The following is a 17,147-nucleotide window of genomic DNA, read 5'->3' on the forward strand; positions in this document are numbered from 1 at the left end:
ATTCGTGTGGCTTCTCCGAGCCCGAATTTTGAGGGAAGGGAAGTTGCCCAGCAGTCTTGAAGGCGTTCTCGCCCGCTGCACCGTAAAAAATATTTTTCAATTCTGTTGGAGCACACCGCTGCAGTTGGTATGGAGATTTGGGGTTCAGATCTAGTTATTCTGCTACTGTCCGATTGGTATGTGCTTACAACCATACGGCTACGTACCTTGTTCAGGACTGTCCTCTAGATCTAGTATACTGAGATAACCGATGCTATGGGATACCTCCTAATATCGTGTCGCATCTTCTTTCTCCCGGCGTAGTGGAGGAACTCGACTCAGGAATTCGTTGGAGTCCCCTGTAGAAATATTTAGCCATGCTGCTTCAGTAGCCGTCAATAATTGTGGAAATGTTGCCGGTCATTCGCTCGAGTTTTCCAGAATATTCTTCAAACCATTTGCGAACATAGTGGCCTGGTGACACTGCTCAATCTCATCCATAACAATTCCATACTTGTTTGCGAACGTGAGATCCATGAATGGCTGCAGATAGACACAAATTAGCCGAACATAAACATTCTCAGTCGATGATCGGTTCAGGTGGACTACAGAGCCCAGTCAACTACAGATAAACACACACCACACCGTTCTGGAGCCGTCACCTGCTTGCATAGTGCCTTGTTGACAACCGAGGTCCATGGATTCTAGGGGTCTTCCCTACGCTCGAACCCTACCATCCGCTCTTATGAATTGAAATTATTCACCACATGTCCTAACGGATACGTTCGTCGTATGTCCCACATTGATTTCTGCGGTTACTTCACCCATCATTGCTTGTCTTTTAGCGTCGACAAATCTGCACGCATGCCGCTACTCTCTGTCGGCGAGTGAATGTCACCGGTCACTGAGTTGTACGTGGTGAAAGGTAATGCCCGACATCAGGTACTCTCGGAAAACTCTTGACATTGTGGATCGTGGGATACTCAGTTCCATAACGATTTCCGAAATGGAACGTCCCATGCGTCTAACTCTAACTACAATTCCGCGTACAAAGTCTGTTAATTTCCTACTTGCGGGCATGACCTCGTCGGATATCTTTCCACGTGAATATGTACAAATGGCGGCTACGCCACTGCATTACCCTTTTATATATTGTGTAGGTGACACTACCGCCATGTGTATATATGCATATCGCTACCCCATGAGTTTTGTCACCTCAGTGCAATATGACCTACTAACGCCTTGTTATCTGGATTCTTGTATGCTTGAACTCCACGCTCACAAAGAACATAAGAGAGGTAGTTACTGCGGTTTACACATAGGACTGCCGTTATCGTGCCGAAATCAACATTTCACCCTCAAACACTGTAAAACTGAGACACAGCGTCGCCTATAAACTACTCACACATGACAATTTCTGTCTGTGACAATCAACTGAGTATTTATAGTTAATTGAATTTTGATGGGAACGTATTGCTTTTGGCTAATTTCTTAAAATAATTTTCATGAATATATCTAGTTGTGTTAAAATTAAAGACGAAAGTGACTTACGTGTTATGTGACACTACCACGCAAGATATCAGACCTACAAATTTGCTTTCGCCGTTGTGTAATAGATAACAGTAACGGCAAGTGGTGGTGCCGGTGGAATGTCGAGTCATACAATAAGGTTAGGTATTTGTAAACAAAACGCCATTAAAATACTTCTTGACTTGTAACTGCATCGTAAAGATATTCTCCAGTGAATATGTCAACACGGGAGCCCAATTCTCGCCATTAGCAGGAAGTTTTAATTTTCCGCTTTAAGACGAAAAAATCTGCGGGTGAGGCTCGCAAAATGCTGGGTAAAACCATTAGCGAGGAACCTTTTAGTGAAAGAACGTGCAAAGAATGGTCTGAGCGGTCTAAGAATGCTGATTTAGACGTCGAAGACCTACATGGCGGTAGAAGGGAGAAGATTTCGAAACGACTGAAACCGACGGATATAATCACAGTAGATCGTTATCGAAAACAGTTGAAGCATTTGAGCCGAGCACTGGCTGGTTCAAATGGCTCTGAGCACTATGGGACTCAACTGCTGAGGTCATTAGTCCCCTAGAACTTAGAACTAGTTAAACCTAACTAACCTAAGAACATCACAAACATCCATGCCCGAGGCAGGATTCGAACCTGGGACCGTAGCGGTCTTGCGGTTCCAGACTGCAGCGCCTTTAACCGCACGGCCACTTCAGCCGGGGCGAGCACTGAAATACGCAGTACAGTGATAACATGAAAAGGTGATATTGCAGCACGGCAGCACACGACTCCACGCCAAAACATTTTTGGAAACGTCGAAATTAGAATTCCTACCCCATCCACCAAATTCTCCAGATATTTTTCCTTCTGACTGCCGATTTTTACCATCAGTGGCACACGGCCAAGCTGACCAGCACTAGTGGTCATACGAAAAAGTACAAAACTGGATCAACGCCAGTTCTTCGGACACGTGTTTCGTATGCTGCCTGGAAGTTGGTTCAAAGTGGTTCAAATGGCTCTGAGCACTATGGGACTTAACATCTGAGGTCATCAGTCCCCTAGACTTAGAACTACTTAAACCTAACTAAAATAGGGGCCTCTCACACATCCATACCCGATGCAGGATTCGAACCTGCGACCGTAACAGCCGCGTGGTTCCAGACTGAAGCGCCTAGATCCACTCGGCCACAGCGGCCGGCACCTGAAAGACGGGAGAAGGTATTAGCCAGCTATGGCGAGTACATTACATCGTTAAGTTTTATGTAAGTTTTTAACAATAAATTCTCGAACTTCTGGTCAAAAGAGTGGAATCAAAATTGTAGAACTAACAGCTCGTTGAAACTTGAATCTTAGACAGCCTGAACTTCTGCAGTATGGTACGAATGGAAACTAAAAAAACACAATGAGACGACCAGAAATGACCTTTTTATTGAAAGTCTTTAAGTGTACTAAAGTCACAGCGATTCATGATGTTCCCCTGGACTTTGCAAAAGGTGGCGCAGTAGTGTTAATAGGGTGTGCAATCACCAAAGATGGCTATGTGTCATCTGCAAAGTGCTGGGGCGTTGGTATAGAGTTTTCGTGGTATTGCGTACCATTCCTTCGTCAGCGGATGGTCGTTGGTGCATGAGAACACGCTGCAATATGCCTCCCTAGGTCATCCCACACTTGCTCTGTGGGATTCGTGTCTGGTGAATGGGCACGCCAATCCATTCGCCGAATATCCTCTCATTCCGAGAGGCGCTCGAGCATTGCAGTTCGTTGCTGTCAATGGTTGCCGTCCATAAAAATTAAGTAAGGGCCGAAAGCGCACCTGAAAGACGAACATGGAGAAGGACTACAGTGCTACAATTATGTTAACCGGTCAGTCTGTCGTGTTCATAATTCTGCACGTCACTACGCCGGTGCAGCTGTATGCCTCCCAAAATTATGAACACCACAGGCATTAACAAAAAAATGGTTCAAATGGGTCTGAGCACTATGGGACTTAACATCTGAGGTCATCAGTCCCCTAGACTTAGAACTACTTAAACCTAACTAACCCAAGGACATCACACACACCCATACCCGAGGTAGGATTCGAACCTGCGACCGTAGCAGCAGCGCAGTTCCAGACCTAAGTGACTAGAACCGCTCGGCCACAACGGATGGCAGGCATTAACAATATTCCAAAATATTATAGTGTGAAACTTTCATTTGGAGAAGCAGTACAGTAATGGCAAACTTCATGACAAAATAGAACTAAATTTAACTGCCAGTAAGATGGTTAAAATGACTCTAAGCATTATGGGTCTCAACATCTGCGGTCTCCAGTCTCCTAGACTTAGAAAGTACTTAAACCTAACTAACCTAAGAACATCGAGGCAGGATTCGAACCTGCGACCATAACAGGCGCGTGGTTCCAGACTGAAGCGCCTAGAACTGCTCGGCCACAGCGGCCGGCTAACTGCTAGTAAGACTCTGGTGCCCACCCGGTTAGCCGCGCGGTCTAACGCGCTGCTTCCCGAGCGGTCAACGGCACGAATCCACCTGGCGGATTAGTGTCGAGGTCCAGTGTGCTGGCCAGCCTGTGGATGGTTTTTAAGGCGGTTTTCCATCTACCTCTGCGAATTCGGGCTGGTTCCCCTTATTCCGCCTCAGTTACGCTACGTCAGCGATTACAACGCAAACACTGTCTCCACGTACGCGTAACCATCATTACTCTATCACGCAAACATTTCGGGTTAGACTCGTCTGGCGTGAGACGTTCCCGGGAGGGGGTCCACTGAGGGCCGAACCGCACAAAAATCCTTGGTTCGGGGCGGGGAGGCGGTGAGGTGGGTGGACTGCTGTGACCTGTTGTGGTGTTGTGAACCACTGAGGGCTACGACTGGATGAAATCTGTCTGTCGTTTCTAGGTCCCCAGTTTAATACACACAATACATACTCAAGACTCTGGTGGGATCTAGCAGTAGTTAACATGTGTGTTACTTTCGGAAACAATACACGAATGAAATAGAATATAATGTTATCCTTTCAAAGCAATCTGATTCCACACCAAAATAAGCAGGTTTAACATTCATAAAGAGGACAGACAAGTTTTCATTTCATGCACTACAATCAGGTTCGGTGTTAAAGTTGACCTGGCTATTAACCATCCCTTACCCATGCCCGAGTGCCACTAAGAAAAGTGTTTCCATTAAGAACGAACAATATATATGGGCAAGGAGGTTACAATTTGCATCTTTACCCAGTTTCGACACATGACAACGAATACAATAACAAGTAGTGGGTTGTGAGTTGTGATTTTCACTCTCTTGAAGGCTGGCGGTGCTATAGAAAATTCGTTTAAAACCTCGGCTGATGTTGATAAACACCAAACAAAACAGCCACAGACTCGTCACATATCTGGTCAGCCGCACGCTCTAACGTTGTTACCTCACTGTTGTAGCAGTCAGTTTGCGTCAGTGCTCCATTTTTCGAAAACCCTAGACTTATTTTACGTTTAATTAAGAAATTCTGCTATTAATAAGACGTCTTGAGAAATTTGTTGACGTTTGTGCCCATCTACCTGCATCCCGAGTTAAGCTCAGCAGGTCACCGGCCGGTTTTCTTGGACTGAAATAAAAGTGAATCACGAACATTTGCGAGCCAGTTAACGATGCTTGAGAGACGTCTCGGCCAGCAATATGATTAACAGACTCTAAGCCGGCGGGGAGTCACGCCGGGACTTTTAATTGCATTCGTTAGCGGCGGTGGCCCAATCACAGGCCTCTCCCGCCTGTGCTGCCGACAGCCACGGCTAGCAGGGGCGGCGGGCGAGCGGCCGCGGCGGTCAGTTCGGCCCGCCGCGGCTTTTCCACTGCCAGCGCCCGCGGCCTTTGATGTCATCCACGCGACTTAGTTTTAATTACTTCCCTTCTAACTGCTGTGGAATTTTTGCGGCCACGCCAAAGGAGCCCGCGGGGAGTTTTTCACGTTGCCGTTAATCTCGCTTTTGAGGGGAAAAAACTCAGCCCTTGCAGGGAAAGACCGGGTCTTCCGGGAACAGGAAAGGCGAGTGAATGCTGTACGCATGTGTGTGTGTGTGTGTGTGTGTGTGTGTGTGTGCGTGTGTGTGTGTGTTGGTAGCGTCATTGGGAAGTCACTGCACAACTCTAGTATCTAAGTTAGACTCTGGGGTTCGATACTGGAACATACAGTGCTCTTATACCCTCTGAGAGAAATATCGCTGAGGCAAGTGCCTCTGCTGTTCCTTACCGCTCGCCTTCCGCGACGTTAACCACATCTTGCTGATGACTGTCGCCATTGGTGCCGGTGTAAAACAGGTACCTAGAGAAATTAAGACATCGTTGAAATGGGCAGCAAGGACCAATTTACATGTCCTATGAATTGTCAGAAACGCTTGCAAGATATCTCACGATATACAAACTGTCTTTATTTGACCACATGTTGTGCATACCACAGGCTAGCAATAGCTCACTCGTACACAGGGTGTTACAAAAAGGTACGGCCAAACTTTCAGGAAACATTCCTCACACACAACGAAAGAAAATATGTTATGTGGACATGTGTCCGGAAATGCTTACTTTCCAGGTTTGGGCTCATTTTATTACTTCTATTCAAATCACATTAATCATGGAATGGAACCACACAGCAACAGAACGTACCAGCGTGACTTCACTTTCTTACAGGAAATGTTCAAAATGTCCTCGGTTACCGTGGATACATGCATCCACCCTCCGTCGCATGGAATCCTTGATGCGCTGATGCAGCCCTGGAGAATGGCGTATTGTATCACAGCCGTCCACAATACGAGCACGAAGAGCCTCTACATTTGGTACCGAGGTTGCGTAGACAAGAGCTTTCAAATGCCCCCATAGATGAAAGTCAAGAGGGTTGAGGTCAGGAGAGCGTGGAGGCCATGGAATTTGTCCGCCTATACCAATCCATCGGTCACAGAATCTGTTGTTGAGAAGCGTACGAACACTTCGACTGAAATGTGCAGGAGCTCCATCGTGCATGTATCACATGTTTTGTTGTACTTGTAAAGGCACATGTTCTAGCAGCACAGGTAGAGTATCCCGCATGAAATCATGATAACGTGCTCCATTGAGCGTAGGTGGAAGAACATGGGGCCCAATCAAGACATCACCAACAATGCCTGCCCAAACGTTCACAGAAAATCCGTGTTGATGGCGTTATTGCACAATTGCGTGCGCATTCTCGTCAGCCCAGACATATTCATTGTGAAAATTTACAATTTTATCACGTTGGAATGAAGTCTCATCCGTAAAGAGAACATTTGCACTGAAATGAGGATTGACACATTGAAGTGTACCCGTGGAGGCCAATCAGCTGCTGATCGTGCCTGCACACGCTGTACATGGTACGGAAACAACTGGTTCTCCCGTAGCACTCTCCATACAGTGACGTGGTCAACGTTACCTTGTACAGCAGCAACTTCTCTGACGCTGACATTAGGGTTATCGTCAACTGCGCGAAGAATTGCTTCGTCCATTGCAGGTGTCCTCGTCGTTCTGGATCTTCAACAGTCGCGAGTCATTGGCTGGAATGTTCCGTGCTCCCTAAGACGCCGATCAATTTCTTCGAACGTCTTCCCGTCGGGACACCATCGTTCTGGAAATCTGTCTCGATACAAACGTACCGCGCCACGGCTGTTGCCCCGTGCTAATCCATACATCAAATGGGCATCTGCCAACTCCGCATTTGCAAACATTGCACTGACTGCAAAACCACGTTCGTGATGAACACTAATCTGTTGATGCTACGTACTGATGTGCTTGATTCTAGTACTGTAGAGTAATGAGTCGCATGTCAACACAAGCACAGAAGTCAACATTATCTTCCTTCAATTGGGCCAACTGGCGGTGAATCGAGGAAGTACAGTAAATACGAAACTAAAATGAGCTCTAACATGGAAATTAAGCGTTTCCGGACACATGTCCACATAACATCTTTTCTTTATTTGTGTGTGAGGAATGTTTCCTGAAAGTTTGGCCGTACCTTTTTGCAACACCCTGTATATCTACTTGTTCGAAACTTCGGTATTCGCGACATATTTTTATGTGAGTGCTTGAGTAGGTACGCAGCTACTGATCTGACCCAAAGTACGTCACTTATGACGCCATCGATGACGCCATCGACGCTATCAAAGATGAAGATTCTCGATGATTCCTCGGAATTCACCAACCCTGCCCCAACCCTGACATAAACGATTTTCCCTATGTATAAAGTTGCGGAAAATTCAAAAGGGGTAGGAAATTAAAAAATAGCGATGTTTTCCCCTCTCTCACACCTGTGAAGTTACTGTGAGAGAAAGGCTGCTGTCCTGAGTCTACACGAAACACAAAAATTCAAGACAGTGCATTCTGTGTTGGCTGAAGCAAGTTACTTCTGCTAACTATTCCACAGAAAATAGCCATTGGAAATTACACTGATGTCTTGGTGGCAGTAGGGCACTTGTGCTAAGTATAAAATCCAACATGGCCAACCTGGGATACTTGCATAATCTCTTTGATATCGGGAACAGAGACAGCAGGACAAAGATAACGAACCAGTCCGCTAACCTACTTAACATGTTTCCCTAAACTGTTATTCACTCTGAGGTGTTTGGTTATTTATAACATTAAGGTCACATGGAATCCAGAGTTTTCCACTCTGACGTCAAAATTTAAGCAGTTGTCAGGCTAAGTTTATATTTCGTTTGAAATTCAAAACGGTCAGCATATATGCCATACAGAATTGTGTTATTTCAATAACGAAATCTAAAGCCCATTTTTCCCCTTAAATTTAAACAACCGCCCTTCTGACGTCAGAGTATAAACATGTTCTTTCGGAGCCTACTTGAAAACAGTACGTTTGTCACCTCCATGCACAGTAACCCATTATAATTCCACTGTGCTATGTATAAGGAATATCCCTCTGATATGTGACACTAAACTTTAAACAATATCCCCCCCCCCAAGCCTCATTACTCTGGCATCACATTTTAAACAACTTGATCTCCCACCTGCTACCTTAAGTTTCTAACGCAAGAGCTCACTTTTATTATGTCTAACATAGAGAAAAACTCACTAATTCACTTCCCCTAAATTTAAAATCGACCATAAATTTAAATAAAGTAATGGGAAGCAACCAGTTTGTTAGAATTATAGAGCAGCACTTATTGGAACCCGACTGGGTGTCAGAAATGTAGAACAGTTCTCCTAATTTTAAAAAACCTGTATGATTGTCAAACACTCGTCACTTTTGTATGTAGTAGCGAAAGGAAAAGGACAGATACTTTTCCTGCATCTTTATTCAAACATCGCGGCCGCCATTCCACGGACGCTGAGACGGTAGTTGGGTGCGGATGCTCAGATGCGTTGTCCCATGCTTTTCTGGGTTTCATTTCGTATCAGAGGCGTCCATGTAGCCTGGCTTACGACATCAAACTCAGCACAGGGATCGCTCGTAGAATATAGCATGACATCCCATGGCGCCCAATTGTGCCTCTACGGAAAGGCTGCTTTTACTTACACTATGTGATCAAATATATCCGGGTACCCCAAAGAACATACCTTTTTCATATGAGGTGCATTTTGCTGCCACCTACTGCCAAATGCTCCATATAAACGACCTCAGTAGTCATTAGACGTCGTGATAGAGCAGAATGGGGTGCTCTGCGGAACTCATGGATTTCGAACATGGTCAGGTGATTGGGTGTCACTCGTGTCATACGTCTGTACACGAGATTTCCACACTCCAAAACATCTCTAGGTCCACTGTTTCTGATGTGACAGTGAAGTGGAAACGTGAAGGAACACGTACAGCACAAAAGCATACAGGCTGACCTCGTCTGTTGACTGACAGAGACCGCCCACAGCTGAGGAGTGTCGTAACGTGTAATAGTCAGACATCTATGCAGACCATCACACAGGAATTCCAAACTGCATCAGGATCTACTACAAGAACAATGACAGTTAGGCGGGAGGTGAAAAAATTTGGATTTCATGGTCAAGCGGCTGCTCATAAGCCACACATCACGCCGGTAAATTCCAAACGACGCCTCGCTTGGTGTAAGGAGGAGCGTAAACATTGGACGATTGGAGTGGAAAAACGTTGTGTGGAGTGACGAATCACTGTACAGAATGCGGCGATCCGATGGCAGGGTGATGGTATGGCGAATGCAAGGTGAACGTCATCTCCTAGCGTGTGTAGTGCCAACAGTAATATTCCGAGGCGGTGGTGTTATGGTGTGGTCGTGTTTTTCATGGAGGGGGCCTGCACCCCGCCGGCCGGAGTGGCCGAGCCGTTCTAGGCGCTTCAGTCTGGAACCGCGCGACTGCTACGATCGCAGGTTCGAATCCTGACTCGGGCATGGATGTGTGTGATGTCCGTAGGTTAGTTAGGTTTAAGTAGTTCTAAGTTTTAGGGGACTGGTGACCTCAGATGTTAAGTCCCATAGTGCTCAGAGCCATTTGAGCCTGCACCCCTCGTTGTTTTGTGTGGCACTATTACAGCACAGGCCTATACTGATGTTTTAGGCATCTTCTTGCTTCCCACTGTTGAAGAACATTTCGAGGAAGGCGATTCCATCTCTCAACACGATCGAGCATCTTTTTATAATGCACGGCCTGCTGCGGAGTGGTTACACCTCAATAACGTCCATGTAATGGGCTGGTCTGCTCAGAGTCCTGATCTGAATCCTATAGAACACGTTTTGGATGTTTAGGAACGCCGACTTCGTGCCAGACCTCACCGACCGACATCGATACCTCTCCTCAGTGCATCACTCCGCGAAGAATGGGCTGCCATTCCCCAAGAAACCTTTCAGCACCTGATTGAACGCATGACTGCGAGAGTGGAAGTTGTCATCAAGGCTAAGTTTGGGCCAACACCATATTGAATTGCCGCATTCATGATGGAGGGCGCCACGAACTTGTAAGTTATTTTCAACCAGGTTTCCGGATACTTTTGATCACATAGTGTACGCGTCTAGAGAAGTCGACGCCGTGACGTACAATTAAGAGTGCGTGTGGACACCTCTCGTCTTTCGTCCGATACGGGCTGTGAGCCCCACCAAAGTTGGCTATCCGACGTTTCCCTAAGACAACACGATTTTACATTTAAACAGACTCTAATTTTGGAATAGGAATGCACTCTATAGTGCTTGAGAAAGGCGATATAACAGTTCTGACATTCCATACTGAGGCAGAATAAATGGCTTTCTGCAGGCTGCTATTCAATTTTCAACGGATACATGTTTGGAATATAGGTAAATATAGTTACTTTATCGTTTTCAGCAAAACGTATCAATCTCGCGAAATCTATCGTTCTCGCTGGTTGATATGTTTTACACAAAGTATAATGAGGTAAGATTTTATCACTCGATTTCTAATTCGGATGAGAAAATATTGCGAACAAAATCATATAGTTTGTACATATACCAGAAAAAGTGAGATTTACTGCAAGTTCTTGAAAAATGACGGATGACTAGCATGGCGTTGATGCTTGTGTTGCATGAGACGAGAATGTTGCTTATGACATCGATACAATTTAGAATTTGTCACGCAAAACGTAAAAGCCATTCATAAATGCATATTATTTTCTAGCAACACTTGTACTTTACGAAATCGAAGAAGAATGCCACTGTAACTGAGAAAGGTTTCAGTGATCATAATAGTTCGATGGGATGTGGGACTTCTATATGTTGGCAGGGTATGTTTTTGTCGAGTTACATGGCAGACGGTTATGCAAAATTTTCAGTACCGTTTGAAGACCAGACAAGATCCTAATTTCATGTCTCTGTTCGAAGATAACTATGCTGCTGTATGTAGCTCTTCGATTCCACGATTGTGTTGATTAAATCTCAGCACTTCCTGTCACTGATTCTGAATCGCTGAAGAATTCAGTTCATTCCATACTGGCTAGGAGGCTTGATGTGGTGGAGAAGATTGTTTTAGGAGGTTGATACAGACTTTCACATAAGGGCAGCCGTGCAAGTAACAACACACAGGTCGTCATACATTACAGCGGATGCCCAACATCTCAACACACATAAACGACAGATATAGATTCCGACTTACTCCATATGAACATTAACCACTATAGCAAACGAGCTGCAATTAATTATAATTACCCAACGTTTAACACTCGGCAAAGTGCTTTCCTGATTGTAGATTCACAGTTAGATATTCCTTATAACTCTGTGGATGCAACATAGACCACAGTTACACAGTCTATGTCACAAAAAAGCGTATGAAATAGAATGCATTACAAATAACTTTTCTTAGTTCGAAAAATACATAGTAGCACCGTCGCGTTTCAGATAATAATATGTTCCTTTAGTAGTAGTACAAAACAAATTCGTTTATAAACTGCAGCCACCTAGGCCCAATTCAGGAGGGGTCGGTTCACCACAATAGATTTCTGGCCACTGCGCATAATATGGTTCACGTAACTATGTCTATTAGAAAGCGACACTATTTCTATGGACGTGTACGGGTACTGACACAACCTAATGAATCTATGGACCCTGAATTTCAGCAGGGGACTGTTTAAACTTGTAGAGGCTCTGTAGTGTGTGGGTCGTGTGCAGCTGAAGTGATATGGGACCCTTGATAGATTTATATACGACAGTGACAGGTGACACGCACGTAAACATCCTGTCTGATCACCTGTATCCATTCATGTCCATTGTGCATTCCGACGGACTTGGGCAATTCCAGCAGGACAATGCGACACCCCACACGTCCAAAATTACTCAGAATGACTCCAGGAACACTCTTCTGCATTCAAACACGTTCGCTTACCACCAAACTCCCCAGACATGAACATTATTGAGCATATCTGGGATGCCTTGCAACGTGCTTTTCAGAAGAGATCTCTAGCCCCTCGTACTCTTAAGGGTCTATGGACAGCCCTGCAGGATTCATGGTGCCATTTCCCTCCAGCAGTACTTAAGACATTAGTCGAGTCCATGCCAAGTCGTGTTGTGGCACTTCCGCGTGTTCGTGGGGGCCCTACACGACATTAGGCATTTGTACCAGTTACCAATGCATCCCATAAACAGAACGCAATATTTTGTCCTGACCAACACCGTAATTTAAGTGATTCCACAGATAAACTAGAAGCGTTTTACATTGTATATAAGGTATCTCACTTCTAGCAAATTTCTGTCCATTTGTCACCCTTGTGTCCGGGCTCCTTACACACAAAAGGATATTTTTCTTTTTAAAATTCAGTCTTGATCACACCACGTATGTTACAAGAACATAGGTGAGCGGTTTCGGTCATATCACATGACCATGATCAGAACCATGGCATCCTTCCAATATGGTAGGTGGAGCAATCTTCTCAGCTGCTGTGATGTCAACTGGACATAACAGCAGCTGAGAAGAGTGTTCCACCTACCATCTCCGAAGGATGCCACGGGTCTGATGATGGTCATGTGATATGACCGAAACCGCTCACCTATGTTCTTGTAACATACGTGGTGTGATCAGAACTGAATTTTAAGAAGAAAAATTTCAAAAATTTTTGATCGCTGTTCCAAAAATGTTTATTAAAATTGTACAAAAGGATATATTAGAGGAGGATGCAGAAGTGTTTCCTCACAAGCTCCATGATACAACGGTCCAGGTTACATACAACTGTTTACTAACCATGGACTTCTACTAGCTCCAACGTCTATACCACTAGCACCACGTAATGCACCTGTGGATGTGGAGCTACGTTCAGCAACTTTAAATGTATTGTAATTGATTTGTTACGAGATAAATTCAATGTAGTGGTACTTCATAAAAATCCACGTTCCGCTGACATGAATGTAGTGCGGTCAGAGTATGACTGGTATCATTTATATCAAAATTCAGCACAACTAACTACTATGTTCAATTCTCAAACGCTGACCGTGTTACTGGATTACCTCACAATATGTGGGAGAACTAACCAAGAACAAACATCCAGCGTGTGGTATCCTTACATGTACAGATTTTATGAAATTTTCTGATGAAGGCTTATAGAGCTCCCTCATCAGAAAACATCAGAAGAAGTCCATGATATGAACTTCTAGCTTTATATTACATGTAACATTCCAACACAGTAAACCACTTTGGCAAGTCATGTTATTTTGGTCTACAACATCGTACACCACAAAGCTGCGTGTAGCAACCAGCATGGACCTGTCTGATCCAGAAGTACTGTCCATCACCTGTTTATAGCTGAACTGATTCCCCCTAATAGCATTTATACGCTACAACCACACTATTCTGTTGTCTGAAAGGTAACACAGTAAACCAAATACCCGGATGACGCTATTTCTATGACGTCAGTCGTCAGGAAACTCACCTGCATCGTTAAAAGTTTAGGAATAAAGAGGTTCATCCAATATTATAGCCCATGACATCATCGATAAATCATAACCAAAGAAGGTGGCAAAAGATGTCGATCTAATATTGCGATCTACAACGATATAAATGACGTCAGAATGTAAGATTCCCGTCCAAAACAGCAGACTTGGGGATGCAGATGCAGTGCAAATAAGTTATTCTAATTTCTGTACCACTGTGATCATCTATTCTTTCCAATCATCCTCAACATTCAGGCTTAGACACCATCAAGTGGACCTTCTGCTTGTGCTTGGCACATCATAGTGGAAGGTCAAATCGTCATGAAGAGTAATCAGAAATCTACCACCTACAGAAGAAAAAAAACTGGCTCGTACACTTGATTGCAAGTATTAAACCATGTCTCTCTCTCTCTCTCTCAGAATTTTTATTGGTGTTATTCATTAAGTGTTTTTGTGCGCTTGTCATGGTTTTCTTTTATTCATCCCACGACACAGAAACTCCCTGACGTAGGTGATGCAGTGCCTAATACATCCGAACAGCAGCAGAAATCGTGCCAGCACACAGACAGTTACCTGATGCAGCTCCTGACACACTAGACTCGAAATGAAGTCAGCATGTAGAACTGTCTTAAAGTCTCCACTATATCCATGACCGATACTTGGAAAGAGCCACACAGACCACGTCTCCAATGCAAGCATCAAGTACACTAGAGCTTCTCTCGAAACTGTTTCCAGACTTTGAGCCACCACTGTATCCAACGCCTGCACACTCACTGAGACTCAGCTAAGTTATTTCAGAATGCTTTTATTCAACACTACCTATGAGTTGAATGGTAATGGACCAGAGTCGTTTAATGCAGGCTTATCATAAGTCTTAAAAAGTTATATCAGAAACAGAGAACGTCTAGTGGAGTATAATGCTACAGTTCAATGATGTGGAACATGATCAACTGTGCAGCAAGTTGAAATATGTCAAGGAATGCCTTGTAAGCGAGTACAATTATCTTTCTCGACACATCAGCATCTTTGGCAGCAATAGCGCATCCAGTGTTAAAATGTTTGAGGCTGAGATAATGAAATTAACATCTCAAAACCTAACACAGAGTGCACATTTAAAGCGTCCAAGTGTCACAAAACAGCGTTTGTAAGGTGCTGTATGGATCGCCCTGGAGACATTCAGTCTATGGTGAAAATATGTTCAACTACTCTTCGACGATATCCTCAAGTATCTTTTGGAACATGAAGCTCATAATGAAAAGAAGGAGTCGAATATGTGTATAGGTGAGTGTTTGTGTTACTTCCGTAAACAGAAATTGCGTACAAGTGGAGTTTGCAGATGTAATTCATAAGTCTAACAGTGCTCCAATTGGTTTATGTCAAATACAGGCTGAATTTAAAGCATATAAAAATAGTCATTTTGAAAGAATAACAAAGTAGAGAATAGGGTTGATTTATAAGAAAGAGAGTGTCAATGTTTCTTTAATGACAGTCATTTACTATTCACAGTTCAAAAATTACAGAAAGTATATCACAATGTATAAGAGTTTATCAAAATATATAACAATACTTTTCACCACTTCTAATGCGTTTTATTCCGTAATACAAATATAGAATGGGATTTAAAAGTTCACATATTGGAGACAGAGCATACGTATAACTCTAATCACTATATTATAATATTTTTTACAAGATTTAGTACGTTTGTTTCATCACACAAATATAGCATGAGACTTAACAGTTCTGATGTTGAAGAAAGTACCTTAAGCTACTTCAGTTGTTTCTATATTGAATAGATTTAGCACATTTATGTCGCTCATAGTCACATTTCGTTCAGGTGACTATACACCTGACATTTTACCCCTGACAGCCATTATAGGTTCCTGAATGTTAGCTACATCCCTCACTGCGATCGATACGTTTCTGTTCTAACACATAGTACCTATAAACAAAATCTTTTCCACCAAATTTACTCCATATATGACTCCTTTGGCATTAATACAGTGCAGGTGACAAAATTTTGCACAACTCTTCGATATGTCTGTGAAAGCGACTACGATCATGGGCCGCCTCATCCCACAAAGAAATACGTGCAGCACGGTAGCCAAAATCCCGTACAATTAATTTGTGAACTTATTCACATTTTTCTTCTTTTGAAAACTACACTACCTTATTCTTATTCTTACTATAAATGGATAAAGAAAAACGTGTAAATATGTATTCATCTGCATCTGCATTCACATGATTACTCTGCAATTCACAATTAAGTTCATCGAAGCACTGTCAAGCTATTTGTACGGTTCCACTCTTTAAGAGCGCGCGGGAATAAAGAACAGTCAAACATCTCTGTGCGAGCTCTGATTTTTCTTATTTTATCACGATAATCGTTTCTGACCAACAGAATATTTTCGCAATCGAAGGAGAAAGTTTGTGATTGAAATTTAACTAGAAAATTCTGCCGCAACCAAAAATTCTTTGTTCTAATGACTGCCAGCCTAACTCACGCATCTTGTACGTTGGACTCTCTCCCCTACTTCGCGACAATACAAAACGAGCTGCCCTTCGTTGAACTTTTTCTGTGTCCTCCGTCGGTCCCATCCGATGTGGATCCTAGACCGTACACAGCGGACAAGCGTGGTGTACGCAGTCTCCTTAGTCAATTTGTTGCATTTTGTGAGCGTTCTACCTGTAAATCACAGTCTTTGGTTTGCCAGTCATAGTCAGATCCCACCCCTTCTCCTTCTTATTATATGGGGATGTTTCAGGCCTGTACGTTAACTTGTTCCAGCTTTGGAAGCAACAACGTACAGCTGAAAACTAAACGTCACGGCTAGCAACAATAATTCTTTACACCTGTTATGAGTGAGGACCGCTGTTGTAACAGTTTTACCAATTTCCCTTCACGCTCTAACCTGCTGCCTCTGCTATGGCATCCCGTTTGTGACCCTCATCTACTTTGAAGCATTGCAACACCGTCTAGACGGTGTATGGAGTTAGTAGTTAATTCTCTGATGTGAAAATTCGGTTCTGGGATAGTTTTCCAGTGCGTCTGCAATTGTTACTGGTTACCTCCGGTAACCTAAACGCTAACAGTTTTTTTGCACTCTGTATATCTGGTTACCTATCTTGGTGTGGTCTTGCTGGCATGCATGTAGGGCTGTTGATATTTTTAAAAATATCGGAATCCGTTATATCGATATTTAGAAAGGTATCAATTCCGTATCTCGATATACAGAGAAAAAGTACCGCTATGTCAACGGCAAAATATATTCGTACCGGCCGATAGAAATGAAGGCTTGATACTGTACATATACTGCCGAAT

Source organism: Schistocerca americana, chromosome 7 (assembly GCF_021461395.2).
Source record: "Schistocerca americana isolate TAMUIC-IGC-003095 chromosome 7, iqSchAmer2.1, whole genome shotgun sequence".
Lineage (NCBI taxonomy): Eukaryota > Metazoa > Arthropoda > Insecta > Orthoptera > Acrididae > Schistocerca > Schistocerca americana.